The following is a 17,161-nucleotide window of genomic DNA, read 5'->3' on the forward strand; positions in this document are numbered from 1 at the left end:
ACCCAGTTTCTGGCCTGGGGGGGGGGGGGGATAAGTCATACCCAGCTTATAGCCTGGGGGGAGGGGCAAGCCTTACCCAGCTTCTGGCCTTGGTGGGAGGGGGGAGAGGCAAGTCATACCCAGTTTCTGGCCTGGGGGGGGGGGGGTAAGTAATACCCAGCTTCCGGCCGAGGGGGAGTCATACCTAGCTTATGCTTATGGACTGGGGGAAGGGGCTAGCCTTACCCAGCTTCTGGCTTGGGGAAAGGGGGGAGGGGTCAAGTCATAACCAGTTTCTATGGGCTGGGGGGAGGGGCTAGCCTTACCCAGCTTATGGCCTGGGGGAGGGGGGGGGGGGGTCAAGTCATACCCAGTTTCTGGCATTTCTGGCATGGGGGGGGTGTCATACCCAGCTTCTGGCCGAAGGGGAGTCATATCCAGCTTATGCTTATGGCCTGGGGGTAGGGGCAAGCCTTACCTAGCTTCTGGCCTGGGGGGAGGGGGAGGGGTCAAGTCATACCCAGTTTCGGGCCGGGGGGGGGGGGGGGGTGTAAATCATACCCAACTTCTGGCCGAGGGGGAAGTCATGCCCAGCTTATGACCTGGGGAGAGGAGAGGGGCGGGGTTGTCATACCCAGCTTCTAGGCTAAGATTAAATAGATTTCCAGCACGGAGCGGCTGTCCTTTCCTGCAGCAGCTGGCCCGCCCATGGGAACGGCGAATAGATAGGTAGGTGCGTAGGTTTAACTCAGAAAAACTAAATAACAGGTAGGTATTAATTAAGTGTACATCGAAATGATTTTCATAGCAATGTCTTATTGTTAGAAGTTATACCTTATTGTTAGAAGTAAATAAATTAATACTTATACATTTTTATATTTTACTTGGAAGAAGATATGACTCTAACAGACGGCGGAGTTATCGCGTAACAAACATAGAAAAAAAAAAAAAAAAAAAACATACGGGTCGAATTGAGAACCTCCTCCTTTTTTGAAGTCGGTTGAAAATAGGATAATAGACCTGTTAGCTGATGTGTTAATTCTTTAAATTTATAATTTAGCTTCTTTTTATATTAGAGTAACTGCTTATGATTCTTATAGTGTAACTTTAAAATTAAACTTAAAAAAACTTTAAAAAAAACAAGTTAATATGTTCAGAATAATATTATTTTATAACTGTACATCCTCTACTATAGTATGAATAAATTAATGGAAGAGCGTTTGCTCCCTGATACAGGCTCATTAGCTTAAAAGGGAGCTACGGTCACTAACATTGTAATGTACCCATTGTTATGAAATAAATTGTTTATTAATTGTTTATTATTATTATTACTAACAACACTTATGTACACTTTATTTGAATAAATCGCCAAATATACCACCGCGGAGACCCCAATCGCGTCTCTGCGTGCCATTGAATCGTATGAGCGTATGGATTTTTTGCGTTATTTTTCACAATTTCCATTTTTTAAAATTACTTATCGATAGCTTACTTTATTCTGATGAATAAATGTCATTACAAGTTTTTCTCTAAAACTGATAATTTGGCTAGAAAAAAATATTTTCTATCCACGCAGTACGCCGGCAGCGTTCGGATCGGATATAATGACGTCATCGTCCCCGCGCCGGGCGGTCAGTGAACTTTTTTAGTAATTTGGCCATAACTTCGTCAATTTTTGTCGTAGAACAAAAATTTTTGCACTGCGTATTAAGGATTTCTTAGCCCTATAAATCTGCATTCACAGCTAAAAATCGAAATGATCCTCATTATACTTTTCTGAAACGACGTTCAAAACTCATTTCGTTCCTGAGCACAAATCCAAGCCTGTGATTGGTTGAATTTCAATATTTAGACCATTGAAATAGACTTGAATCTATTTTTAAGTGTAGAGTTATTCTTTAAAGCGTAGTTTCAGAATACGGGCTATAAATTTTTGATGCTCACCCATTCCAGGAGCCGAAACTAAACACTTTTAATGTCTTTGCTTTACTTATTTCACTCCGAATCAATCCTCATTCACCTTTCATTATTAGTTTTTATTTTTTTATTTGCACTTTTAACAGGGTACGAAATGCGAACGTATACTTACCTTATCATATAACTGATATCTTATATCATACACACTGTACACGTACTTTGTATGCCTTTATTAATTTGCTCTTAATTTCTTTAGTTAGTACTTATGATGAAATTAACCAGGCTAAAAATAGTCATTGGTTTTCAAACATCTCTTCACAGTATAGAGTTCAAATTACTCAGGTAACTAAGTTTTTAAGCTCCTGTATATTATGTAATTTTCACCATTACAAATTGTCACTTATAAGTAAGCAATAAATATTTTGAATTTTGAATTGATGTGTGGGTTCTATTTAACTAAGGCCATTTTTCTGGGTAAAAAAAGGCCTTAAGTGTTAAAATAATTTCTTTACTTCCTTATGATGAAACTAAAAGAATTACTTATTCAAGTGGTTCCAAATAATCTCTAGTTAGCTTATCAAGTGTGTCCGCTATCTAGGTTCGTATTTCAAGACGCCCGAGGTATTCTATAGTATATTCTGTGCTCTACCTACTCTATGGCGTGCCTTTGTGGCAGTTGGCGCGGTTTTGTCTCTGGATGTAATTAATAGCCTTGTTATTTAGGATCTGGTTCTGAGCTGAGGATAATGCTGGTTGTGCTTGAGTTTTTTAGGTTTAGTAAGGCAGCATAAGAAGATTTTAGGGTGGGGTGATGTCTTATTAAATAAACATTTGTAATTATTTCCATGTTTGTGTTGTTATGGCTCTAGTGATAAATTAATAAAGAATGTCACAGAACCAATTTCTAAAATGAAAATTAAGGCAGTAGTTCGTTCGTTTCAGCCAAATGACGTCCACTGCTGGACAAAGGCCTCCTCCAAGGTTTTCCAAAATGCATCCAGGCTCTTCCCACGACCTTTACCAGATCGTCGGTCCACCAAGTAGGAGGCCTGCCCACGCTACGTCTTCCAGCCCGTGGTCGCCACTCGAGAACTTTTCTGCCCCAACGGCCATCGTCTCTACGAGCTATGTGCCCCGCCCACTGCCACTTGATTTTAGCAATTCTGCGAGCTATGTCGGTCACTTTGGTTCTCCTGCGGATCTCCTGATTCGATCATGCAGTAGTAGTTAGGTATTTGAAAATAATTATTAAACTCTCTCTAGTAGAGTAGAATGGAAGCACGTCTCTTCTCATGGCTATCGTAAAAGGCGGCTAAGAAATAAATATGTGAACATCAGGCCTCGGCAACCCGTCTGGCTAGAGTGATAAGATAGACCAAATCCTCCATTTTATCATGATCACCATCATTTCAGCCATAGGACGTCCACTGCTGAACATAGGCCTACCCCAATGATTTCCACAATGGCCGGTTGGTGGCGGCCTGCATCCAGCGCCTTCCTGCTACCTTTATGAGGTCGTCGGTCCACCTTATGTATGGAAGTCCTACGCTGCGCTTTCCGGTACCTGGCCTACACTCCTCCATCCTCGGAAGGGCGTGGTTTAATCGTGGCGACTAAAAGACCTAATGATGAATCAGCTATACGTTTATGTTGTATACAGATAAAGAATTTGAATTTTAACCAGTATTTCTCTTGTTCCAGGAACACCCAACGCGACTACCCTCCAGTAAAGTGAGTGCTGTGTGCCATGCTCACGCGGCGGTAGGCAGGCTGGCGGGGTACGGGCGGCACGGGTACGCGGGCGGCGCGGGCGCATACCACGCGCGCGCGCCCGCGGTACCGCTCAATGCAAGTGAGTACCCGCATATTTGTACTGGTCCGTGAGCACGTAGAATTTTGTCCAATGACCCCAAGCTACCCATCCTTATCGCTCGCGCCAGCAATATAATATAATTATATTGCTGTCGCGACTGTGCGACGGGCGCCCGCAGTGAGTGTGCGAGCGCGACAGCAACATAATTACGCGCGAGCGATAAGGATGGGTAGCTTGGGGTCATTGGACAAAATTCTACGTGCTCACGGACCAGGCTTTACCCCAAATAATTTTTTGTAGTTAGATTTTAGCGTTAATTACATTTTGGATAATTGGAGCTGTGGAGAGTGACTATTATAATGATAAAATACTGGTGAGGTTTTGAATTCAAAATAAAGTAACTTTAAATAGTTGATTGTTAAAGAAGATGGTTTTGCATAAAGACTAGAGAAGGTTAAGTAAAATTATGGGGTTTTACTTGGTTACAACTCGTTGGGGTCCTCTCCCCCCCGGACCTCTGAGGAGTTCAGACGTGTTTTAGTCTAAAGCCACGCAATTTTATTTCATAAATTTTAAAGTATTTTTGGCGAAATAATCCAAGTGAAAAAATAGGAGCGCATAAACAGTGAAGAGGTAGTTTGGCCGCAAGCTCCTGGTACCCGGCACGCTGAGTCACCGTCGTCATCGACTCCGCCCACTGCTGCTTGCTGCCCGCCCCCGGAGGCGTAACACCGCACGACCAATACTGCGCGTGCACCTCCAGCATCGCCTGCCCACGGCGCCGAGACCGGCACTGCGTGAGTCATCTTCTTTCGCTTTATACGCTCCTGGTAGCTATGCCGCTAAAACGAACCCCACCGGTCTCGCCTGCGCCGTGCGCGTCCGGCGCGCCTAACAACCGAGCGGCCGCCGCTCACCTGCAGCCCGCGTCGAGTACGGTCAAGTTTCAGCAATCAGAACTCCAGCACCAGTCACGGCGGGGTGCCTCCGAGGGCTCAGATTCGAGTCCGTCGTCTCCTCACCCGAATGAAACGGAAAAATTCATTTCACACTGTAACAAAAGGCAGCTTGAAGGTAATGACCACGGCGACATGCGCGCATTTATGGCTGAAATGCGTATGTACTTTACCAATTTTTCAATAAATCAAGACAAAAAATTAACTGTACTACAAGACACCATAACAGCGATTAGGGACCAAAATGCTGAGATTTTTAAGACATTAGATTTTATGTCACAGAAATATGATGATCTAAATAGCAAGATAAATAAATTGGAGGATGAGAGGAAAAATAACCAACAGCATATTGCTGTACTTGAGGACAGGATCGATTTCCTTGAAAAAAAGGGGCGCGCCACCTTTCTGGAAATAAGAAATATCCCCATAAACAAGGTAGAAACAAAGGATTGCTTGTGTGATATTGTTGGTAAACTCGGTTCTCTCTTTAAGATTCCTATAGAAACCATGGACATCCGTGACGTCTACCGTATTGGTTCGAAAGCTCGTGAAAATAAACCCATCATCGTGGAACTGTCTAATGTAATGAAGAAAACACAACTTACCACTGCTTTCAAAAAATTTAACCGAGTAGATGGAGCAGAGAAACTAAATACTCAACATTTACACATTGAAGGCAAACCGCAGCAGATATACATCGGTGAATCATTGACCCCTAAATTAAAGCGACTATTCCACTCGAGCAGAGAGTTTGCAAAATTAAACAACTATAATTATTGTTGGACAGCAAATGGGAGCATTTATATAAGGAAGAGAGAAGGAGACCCGCACATACGCATAAATGCTGACTCAGACTTCGATAAATTACGCGAACAAAGCTGACTAGTCCTCCGGTGTATACCTGACAGCCCCGACCATTCTGATAAAATCTTATACGGTTCAGTTGTAATTATAATTATAATAGACTTAAATACACTATACACAAACTCTCATGCACATACTCTTTTTCACAAAACCAAAAATACTATGTCACACCTCACACCAACCTCTACAACGGCAATCTCTCCTCTTTCACTTATGCTCTCTCTCTACATAGTACTGTGTTTCAACTGGCAGCGGCTTGAATTCAATCTTATAGACTTTTTCTCTCTTTTAGTCTATTGTTATAACTAATATTAATTTACTTTTTTTTTTTTTGTCTAATCTACAGTTTCTCTGTTTTTATAATTAAATTACTAAATATGGCTAATTTTACTAATGTAACAAACGAAATTGATTCTTTTTCACTAAGTGTCGCGAATAGGTGCAGCCCTGAGAATTGTCGCGACTTTATAACACCTGCTCACAATTTTAGAATTATCCACATCAATATAAGAAGTATTAAAAAGAACTTTGACGAGTTCATGATGATTCTGAATATGACTGAGATCGAGTTTGATGTTATAGTGCTTACTGAATGTTGGCTTCTGGTCGCGGGTGCCCTTCCCATTCTGCAGGGCTTTACATCGCATTTCACAACCAGAAATAGCAAACAAAATGATGGTGTTGTAACTTATGTAAAAAAACACCTTGACCTACACTGTTATAGAGCCTGAGTTCATCGATGCAAACTGCCTCATTTGCCACTTGGATGGCATTGCTATTGTTTGCGTGTATCGATCACCATCATACACAAATCTTGAAAATTTTTATGTCAGTCTAGAAAACCTAGTTCTTCCTCTGAAATCTAAAAGAAATGTTGTGGTTATTGGTGACCTGAATATTGACATAAAAACTGGTAATCACGACCGTCACGCGGCCGACTACTTGAACTTGACAGCAGCCTTAGGCTTGTTGCCAGCTCACTTACTTCCCACCAGAGGTGATAACTGTTTGGACCACATCTTGTTGCGAACTGGAAGTACAGCCATTGCTTTAATATTAGACACCTATGTCACTGACCACTTACCCGTTTTACTTGGCCTGAAAGTAAGTCAACCAACGCAAGCTAAATCATGTGGGCTGCTCCCTCGCATTGACTACGATGCTATTAAAGCCGAAGTAGATAGTATCGACTTTTCAGCGGTACTAGAGACCTCTGATACCAATGCAGCAACAGATCTGTTTATAAGTCTGATCCAAGAGGTTATCCATAAACACACAACCCGCATTAGGACTCGACGTAAAACCCTCCCAGTCAAACCCTGGATTACACCTGGCGTTGTTCGTTGCATCCGTAATAGAGATAAAATGCACCAGCGAGTGAAGAAATTTCCTGATAATCTAATCCTGAAAATTACCTACATTCGATATCGCAACTTTTGTAATTCTTTGATACGGAAACTAAAGCGAACGTACGAAACAAACGAACTTCTTAAAGCCAAGAACAATCCCAGAAACACATGGAGGGTCATAAAAACCATTACCAATTCAACCATTCAGCCACAGTCTCCCAAAGAGCTGTTAAATATCTCGGCTACCCCTAAAGCGTCCATCAATGAGGTCAACAGGTTCTTTGCTAGCATAGGAAGGGAACTTGCCTCTAAGGTGGTCCCTATCGGTAACACATCCACAGTCCCCTCTTCTACCACCCCGGTACAAATAAATTCGTTTGTGTTAATGCCGGTTGACCACGAGCAAGTTCTAAGCCTCATAGGCGCTCTACGTCTGGATTGCGCTACTGGGTGGGACAATATACCTGCTAGAGTCATCAAGCAATCGTCTCAGTCTCTCGTAATCCCAATTGCGCACATATGTAACCTGGCTATTGACTCTGGTACTTTCCCTGAAGCATTTAAAAGAGCCATTATTCACCCAATTCACAAGAGCGGGGACAGAGCCACCGCCAATAACTACAGGCCAATCTCTGTTCTAAGCTCTCTCTCAAAAATCTTAGAACGATTCTTAAATTCCTCTCTTGTGTCTTTTCTCACAAAATACAACATCTTAGCAGATAACCAATATGGCTTCAGGGCAGGAATCTCAACAGAAGACGCAGTGTTGAACTTTACGGACACTGTAGTCACCAAATTGGATCAGAAACTTAAGTGTTATGGTATCTTTCTAGACCTTTCCAAGGCCTTTGACACAGTCTCTGTCCCGATACTCGTCTCTAAACTGGAGCACATGGGAATTCGAGGCTCTGCACTCAACATCTTTAAGGACTACCTTCACGGACGCTCCCAGAGAGTGAAGATAGATACAGTTGTTAGTGCTGATGAGGAACTGGGCTTCGGGGTCCCTCAGGGCAGTATTCTGGGGCCAACACTCTTTCTGATTTACATCAACGACCTGTGCCGCTTATCCATCCCAAATTGCGACATTTTTACTTACGCCGATGACACGGCCCTTTTGGTGTATAACAGAGACTGGCAGTCTGCCTCAGCTAGTGCTGAGCATGCTCTCCAAATGGTTATGGAGTGGCTGTCCCTAAATCTGCTCACTCTGAATGTAGATAAGACCAAGTGTATCAAATTCTCACTGACAAACCAGAATCCTACTGATACTGCAACTACGATCCGAGCGCACACCTGCTCTGATACTGAGACATCAAATGGATGCTCATGTATGTCTGTCTCTCTGGTCCCCAGTATAAAATACCTAGGGGTGTTCATAGATGAGAAACTTGACTGGCGCTCTCATATCAATACCATGTGTGTTAGAGTCAGAAGGCTGATATACATCTTCAAGCAACTTAGACACTCTGCAGACTCTTCCACTCTGAAGCTTGTTTATCTCAGTCTTTGTCAGTCAGTTTTGACCTACTGCATCCCTGCATGGGGCGGAACATACAAAACAATCGTGCTGCAATTGGAGAGAGCGCAAAGAGCTATCCTGAAGGTTATGCGCTTCAAACGAAGGGACTACCCCACCTCCCTCCTATATCAGGAGTCCCAAGTACTCACTGTTAGGCAGCTCTTCGTCCTCAGAACTGTCCTTTGTCGACATAATAGGACGGTTTTTGATCCAACAACATCCTTAAGACGCCGGGTAAATCCGATTCATCCCATACCTTCCTGTCGTACTGCACTTGCAGGGCGACAATTCAATATTCTATCCGCTCGCCTATACAACAGACTCAATCGCGAACTTAATTTGTACTCATTGACTAAATATAAAGTCAAACATAAACTTACAAACTGGTTGCAGAGATTGTCTTACGAGGAAACCGAAAACATACTCAAATCAACATCTTAAAAGTTAGGTACTACTCATACTCTGCAGTAGGTTTTTACATCACACCCATTCACATAACACTCAATCACAAACACACACTCTACACACAATTACACTTACATTCACCCACACTAATTAGTTATAATATTTCTGTAATATTCCCTGTGGTCCGTAATATTTTGGATTTTTTAAATTTATTTATTGCAAGCTTGGACGACAAGGAATTTTTTATTTAATTTAATGCAATTCAATTCATTCCATTTAATTTATATCAATTCAATTTAATTTATACCAATTCGATTTAATTTTATATCAATTCAATTTTATTTATATCAACTCAATTTAATTTATATTATTCCAATTTTGTTTAATACTCAATTCAATTTAATTTATATCTGATAATACAATTTGAATTGATATAATTTTTAATATCGAATTTTGGTTAGATTATCATTTCTCTTGTAGAAATTGTCTAATCTATTAGTATTTTAAAATGTTCTCGCCTTTGCTAGCTATACTTGCTCAAATCCGTGGTGGTGGGGGCCCGGTGACCTGTAACACAGGTATTAATTTACCTAGCTCAGGCTCCGGTCTCACACAATCATTAATGAGTTTTCTTTAATGTATTGTATATTGTATCCTGTATTTTTGTGTGAGAAATAAAATAAATCTTATTATTATTATTATTATTACAACTACTTTTATTGGTCTCGTAAATTACTGTGACAGTTACTTACGTTGGTAAAGAGAATAATGTCTGAGTACCTGAAAGCATTTCAGCTATTTACGACGAAAAAAGCTGTGTTTTAATTTATTTATTATGCATTGAACTACAGGAAAATAACACTATCCACACCTAATTCACACCGACCAGGAGTACGTAATTCATAGTAATATAGTTTTGTTACGTATCGCTGTAAAATTGTCTGTTCGTGACTGAGGCCACGGTTTAAACACTGTGTCACGACCTGGATTTGATTTTTTACTTAATAGTTTTTTATGCATAATACGAACAGCGTGTTGGAGATAAAAGATATTGAAGTCGGTGATGCAATAACTTGATAATCTTTGCATAGAGACCTAGAGTTACAGTTTTATGACTTTCTCTTGCGGAACTTAAGTTTGTAGAGTTTTTTAGATCCTTATTCCATCTGTACAAAGTGTTTAAAATCTGGTGGTATTCTCTATCAAATTAGAGACAGACAAAATCAAGAAAGTACCTGTAAAACTTAGGCTGGGTTGCATCATCTTACTTTCACTTTGACAAACGTCAAAAATCTGTCAAGCTCCATACAAAAACCACCGGTTATCGTTAAAGTTACGGTCAAAGTTAGGTGGTGCAACTCAGCCTTAAAATGTCCTTTAAAATAGCGTGATGGTCGTGATGTGTCAATGTCAGTTGAAAAGTTTTGCTATTATGATTATGGTGTTAAAATTATGTTGTTCTGTGTCAATAAGCATTACACAATAGGTACCTACTTCATAGAATTTATAGTCTGAAAGTCATAGAGCTATATTTTAGAAAGAACTTTACCCAAAATGGAATGGAAATATTATATTATTCATAACACTAGTTCTTCTTGGAAATGTATGCAATTGAGTTGTTGTTCAACAAAGCATTTAGTTTACAACACTCCGTTTTTATCGTAACACGTTCTGTTAATGAAGCCATTTTAAATGTCAGTGAAATACTCGTATTTAAAATATTTATCGTGTTTTAACACGTAAATACTCGTATTTAAATTGTTTTGTCAACAGCTAAAAGATGCGGAACGGAAGCGGGGCGCCCTAAAAAGTGGCACCTTACCTAATTACGGAATAGCCTAAATAATACCGCGAATGCAACGGGCGATTGGTGCTACTCCTTTGTGACAGGGACGAACTTAGGGGAAGCACAATATAATCATTTCGAATCGACTCATTACCGTGATAATCTTTAGTAATCTTTTATAAGGAAAATAAAAGTAAGCAAATAAATACCTGGAACACTTGTTACCTACAATCGAATTATTATGCAAATAAATAATTATGCTGCTAATAGAAGCTAGCAGCTCAAGTAGTTCTATCATCCAATTTTATTTTAAATTGTATGATAGAACTCACTGGAGCTTATTGGATGAGAGATACTAAAGCTTAAGATACTGGGTCAACTGAAAGACGTGAATTTTCTTGCCATATTTCTTATCTATATTTTTAATAATTACAGCTTTATATTTTGCCAAACCTAGCAATAGCTTCCCGGCAGTAGTTCTCGTATTTTAACAGGTATTGTTCACTGTTTATTCCCAAATCCAGCCCTGCCCCCAGCACCAATGTTTCGCATAACCGGTCCAACATGCTAGCCAACTATTGTGTGAAGTTGGGAATTCCGTTATTGCACGTCCAACCCCTGATATACGGCGCGGCGAGACGTCAGGATTCCGCAAAGACGGTTGATTCGCGAATTACGAATTAATGATCACGAAATTGGGGCAAGAGTGCGCACCCTTATCATGGAATTTGAATTTGGTATTTGGACAATATGAACAAATAGATACTTATTAGGGTAACGTGCTTCTCGCAATATTTTGAACGTGTTTGTACTTACTTTGTGAGTATTGCGCTACGTCCAACCCCTGATATACGGCGCGGCAAGACGTCAGGATTCCGCAAAGACGGTTGATTCGCGAATTACGAATTAATGATCGCGAAATTGGGGCAAGAGTGTGTATTTATCACGGAATTTGAATTTGGTATTTGGACAATATGAACAAATATATACTTATTAGCGTAACGTGCTTCTCGCAATATTTTGAACGTATTTGTACTTACTTTGTGAGTATTGCGCTACGTCTAACCCCTGATATACGGCGCGGCGAGACGTCAGGATTCCGCAATGACGGTTGATTCGCGAATTACGAATTAATGATCACGAAATTGGGGCAAGAGTGTGTATTTATCACGGAATTTGAATTTGGTATTTGGACAATATGAACAAATATATACTTATTAGCGTACCGTGCTTCTCGCAATATTTTGAACGTGTTTGTACTTACTTTGTGAGTATTGCGCTACGTCCAACCCCTGATATACGGCGCGGCGAGACGTCATGATTTTGCGGAGACGCATGATTCGTGAATCACGAATTAATGACCACGAAATTGGGGCAAGAGTGCGCACCCTCATCACGGGGTTTGAATTTGGAATATTTTGACAATATAAGCATACAGCAGCAGCTACTTATTAGCATAACGTGGGTCGTAATATTTTACATATGTTTCTGTATTGTAAGACGTAGCCATTGTTTGATTGACTCTACGATCCGGCACGGATACTTATTTCTACTGTTAATTCTTTCATTCGAAACTGCATTTAATCAGATTAATTACAAGGAAATACGAATGACGACATACGATCTAACTTTGTCATCATCATCATCATTTCAGCTACAAGATATTCACATTGAACATAGGCCTCCCCCAATGATATCCAGATTCCAGAGAGCCGGTTGGTAACGGCCTGCATACAGCTTTATATCTTAGGTACTCTATATCCAATCAATATTCTCTTTTAATTTTCTTATCAAAGAATCAATTTCCACGTGTTTCCTCTAGCAATTTTCCCTTTTATAAATTACGATGGCAGGTGACTTATTAAGGTCCCAAAATGTATTTCCGATGTTGCTTTCATTAAGGAGATTGCCGGCGTATCGTTTGCATAAATTTGCATCGCCACTTCGGCGGGTAAATTATTAGAGCCAAAGCACACGATGCGTTGCGGCGGCGATGCGGCGCCGGAGCGGTGACACTGCGTCGTCTTCGTTTCAGCCAAATGACGTCCACTACTGGACAAAGGCCACCCTCAAGGATTTCCGACCGGTCCTGCGCTGCCCTTATCCAGGTTCTTCCAGCGATCTTTACCAGATCGTCGGGCCACCTAGCGGGGGGCCTGCCAACGCTACGTCTTCCACCCGTTGTAACCACTCGATAACTTTTCTACCCCAACGGCCTTCATCTTTACGAGCTATCTGCCAAGCCTACTGCCACTTTTATTTTACTGCGTCGTCTTACATAGAAATATCTGTGGCTGGCGCCGCACCATACAACGAAATTTTTGCGGTGCGGCGCCGCAAAGCATCGTGTGCTTTGGCTCTTACACGATTAGAACGTGCTGTCACCTCGTGCAGTATGAGCAGCATCTATTCAAGTGATGGCTTTGGAAAATTAATTAAGAGTATAGCAAATATTGTGTGGAAGAATATAAGCTTTTACCTGCGGCTTTACTTGGGAATTCAGAATCTTATCGTGCGTCAAAACATCCTCTATGTCTGACTTTTTAGATCTATCTATATTCTTTAAGAAATTGTTCCCCATAAAAATGTTCAATGTCCCGAAAATCGCGTCCCTAAAGGATAAATAAAACACCAAAATCGTTTCCGCTGCTTAGGCATGACAGACAGAGTTACTTTCGCAGATTCTTGAAGATTTCACATAATATGAAACAGATTGATATTTGCTTGTAAACTATTTTGCTGGCTTATCTTTATTATGAAAAAGATAGTAATAGGAAAAGTAATAAGCTAAAATGGCACAATCAGGACCATGTTATTCATAGATCCTACTAATATTATAAATGCGAAAGTTTGGATGTCTGGATGTTTGTTACTCTTTCACGCAAAAACTACTGAATGATTTTGTTGAAACTGTACAGTATTATTGTTCATAACCCAGAATAACATATAGGCTATAATTTATGACGATATGTGACAAACTAGATTTCACGAGGGTGAATCCGTGAGCAAAAGCTAGTAGGCTATACAGGTATGTCAATGGAAGGTCAATGATTCAATCAACAGTATTGTCAACTCAGCTAATAGATTATCACACTTGCACTGATTACCTCATATCAAAGTATACACTTTGCACCTTATGTTGCTTTATTAGGTTCGATTTTGCAACACAATTGCCACGTGTCGGTTGTATTATATTAGAACATAAACTATTCACAAATAACAAATTAGTTCCGATTGCAACCCGTGATTGTAGCGTTCCGTTTTGTAAATAACAAATTAATTTTGCGCTGATCACTTTCCTTAATTGGCTGGTGTTATAGGACGGAACCCGCTTAGTGGTCGGGGTCGGCAAATAGCTAAATTATCATTGTTTGACAGAGGATTTGTGTAGTTAGTTATTGAAATTGAATTTAAATTGAAAAAATTTATTGTCAGACCGGGGTCCATAATCGTGTTAGTAACAATTTTCACTTAGCCTATGTTAGTAAGATACAAATAATGAAATATGAAGCCGCTTACATAGCACTGGAGACGTGCTTGCTAAGCCAGCGCCCCAGCAGCGGCGAGTCCCACCTGTCAGCCAATGCCAGGTGGGATTATTATTAACGCAATGAAGGTTGTTCTACTTGTGAAATTAGGTAAGGCGAACCTGTCAAAAGAAAGGTACTTTATTATAATGAACAACTGGTTGTTTACTTATTGCCCACATAAAAATAAAACTTCTATGCCAATCAATGCGATAATTGTAGTCATCTTCCTCACAGTATACTTAGTAGTATATTATGCATAAGCAAGTTGAACTGGCTGTACATAGAGTACAATTATGTGATTAACGACAAAGTAAAGCTTTATAATAATTTGTTAGTAATCTTGGTAGATAAATTGACTTCTATGTGTTTAACGACACAGTAAAACTCTATAAATGTTAGTAATCTTGCTAAATAATTTCACAGCATCAGATGGCCAATAGAAGAAATTTTCTGTCATATGTACTCGTAATAAGTATCCTATTCACGTCCTTGATTACTAACGATCCATACTTCCTACCCTTATTATTCTATCGCCCTATTTCGCATCATCAAAAATAATTGGAGCATCACATCGGGCTCAACATTCTCTGTCGGAATAGATCACCGGGATCCCTAATAGGTGCCCGGGCTTCACAATCAATCATCCCCACGCTTGGACGCCCCACAAAAACCGACCAAATTCTAAAGGGGGTAGCACGCGTCAACAGCCTCTTTCAACTAATACACTCACATAAATCAAACTAATCTACAGTGCATTATTAAACGATCGAACACACAACCGATTGAAAACCAACTCTACCACTCAACGCGAAAGCTCAAAATTGGCTGGAAGCTTACGTATTTTGTCATAGCACTGTCGAAGTGACCAAATATTTTTCTTGTCTTTCAGCCTAGCTCGCCAGGAAAAAATGGAGCACGTTTTCCATTATTCTTTTGTTCGGCAGCCGCTTTGAAGGAACGAGTGCCGTGAGTCGAGGGTCGTAGAGTTCATAATGATTTGACACGTTGACGCGGGATTGAGTGAGATCCGCCATGTTACGGAAATGGCGGAAAACACTTGCCTTTGCTTTTGCCGACTAATAATTATATGCAGAATCGTGTTGACGACTCGAGTGGACTTTAAATGTTGTCATTGCTGTTTGATTGGGAACTTTCGCTTTAGATGCAATGAAAAGTGCCAATCTTAAAAAAGTATTACTTTTGAATTGGTCTGTATTACCTACCTTATCTCTACAAATTTTGATCCTTATTACTATGCCAATAAGTGCCAATATTTCAACATTTTCCTCTCTGCCCCTAGGTCATCTGGGTCAGTGAAGTATGATTTCCCCTGCATGCATTCAGGTCAGCCATCATCGAGTTATGCGCTCCCCTTTCATTCATTCATCGTTCATACCTCTCTTCCTTCTAGTTGTGTCATGTGTTGCAATCAAATTTATGTTTTTTCATGACTGTAAACAACTTCATAGGCACAGTCAATAGTCAATTATTTTGCTTAAATTTTCCTGAATTTAGTGTGTAATACAAACACCCTTTAATTCAAAGAACTTACGATTGTCGATTCGCTGCAAATCGCTTGTTCGTTTGGAGCATGCTCGCTTGCTCGCGAACAACGTTCGCTTGTCATTAGGGGACTTTAGTTCGTCTTACTTAGATTTCTGTCATACCATTCCTGAAAACCCAATTAATACCATACATCAGTGTCTAACCTGGGCTTAGTGGATCCAAATCGCACCCTTTTCATTCAAGATATTAGACTGACATCAAGTCAGTATGTTTGAATTTGTCCAAACTCCGAATTAAAACGATTTCGTTTTAATTCATTTTAGTTCGATAGCATTTGCTATGGGAGTAAATACACCTGAAAAATTCTAATACGTTTTTCTGGTAGGGTGTAGTAGAGCACATAATATCTAAAGTCCTTACTCCTTTCTGTATAGAAGAATGATTTTATCTCTAATTTATATTTACTATTAAGCAAAGTCTGCTAATAATAAAATTTTAAGACTCAATTTCTAGAGTTAAATAACTAAGATAGTTTCTGTTAAGAAGGGACACTAATTGAGGACTGTACCCGCTTGACTGTAAAAATAATAAGTCATAGCATACATGTACTTCAGTCATACTTAACTCAACTTACATCTCAAAACCCCTCAAATACACTTTGAATTTCAAGTCTATCCACTTTTTCCCGTACATTTGCCCAAGACGTCTAAATTCCCGGCATGGCGGACTACGAAAAGGTCGTTAGTCGTGCGCGTCGAGCCGTAATAATTGAATTACAGCACATAACCAGAGCTGTGTGGTTATGCAACCGGCTGCAAGCGAATACCGCCCCTAGGTTCACACGTTCCGCGATTGGCAGTTCAAAGATGGTGTCGTTTAATGAAAATTATTGGATTGGAGTCAAAGTTTTTTCTTTAGCACTTACCTTTATCCGCTTTCGATGAGAGTTAAAAATAGTTTGATATCTACAGACGTTATGACAAGTCATATCGTATTTTCTTAAAGTTACTTGAAATCGCTTAATTACTGTCTCTGAAAGTCATTTCAATTATTCGACTCCATAAAATGATGTTCAAAATCTCGATGCAAACTAGAGGAGAGTGATCTAGTTTAACTTCACAAGTAGGACCACTTAGATGCTTTTTATGTTCTTCAGCCTAAAATTAGTAATATTTGAGTGTCATTTCATCAGGCTTTACGCTCAATCGTATTCTGAAATGACGCCTAAAACTCAAGCATACTCGTTAATTCAAGCTTGAAACCATTTTAATGTAACTAGACTCATTTAAGTGCCAAATCATAAAACAGGCCTTTAGACTTTCACTAGGTTACAAGCGGGTGCAAGATTTCATCCTTGAGCTAAGACTCCGCCAAGGTTGCGGCAAATATGCAAATGGACGTTACCCTTGTCAAACACTAATGTGTGGAAAACGACGTTACGAGTCTATAAATTCCTTAAATTATACATTAGTTTAGTTTAGTGTGGTGTGAGTAGGTATTAAGAAATATAAAAGTTTTATGATCTGAAAATGAA

Source organism: Ostrinia nubilalis, chromosome 10 (genome assembly GCF_963855985.1).
Source record: "Ostrinia nubilalis chromosome 10, ilOstNubi1.1, whole genome shotgun sequence".
Taxonomy (NCBI): domain Eukaryota; kingdom Metazoa; phylum Arthropoda; class Insecta; order Lepidoptera; family Crambidae; genus Ostrinia; species Ostrinia nubilalis.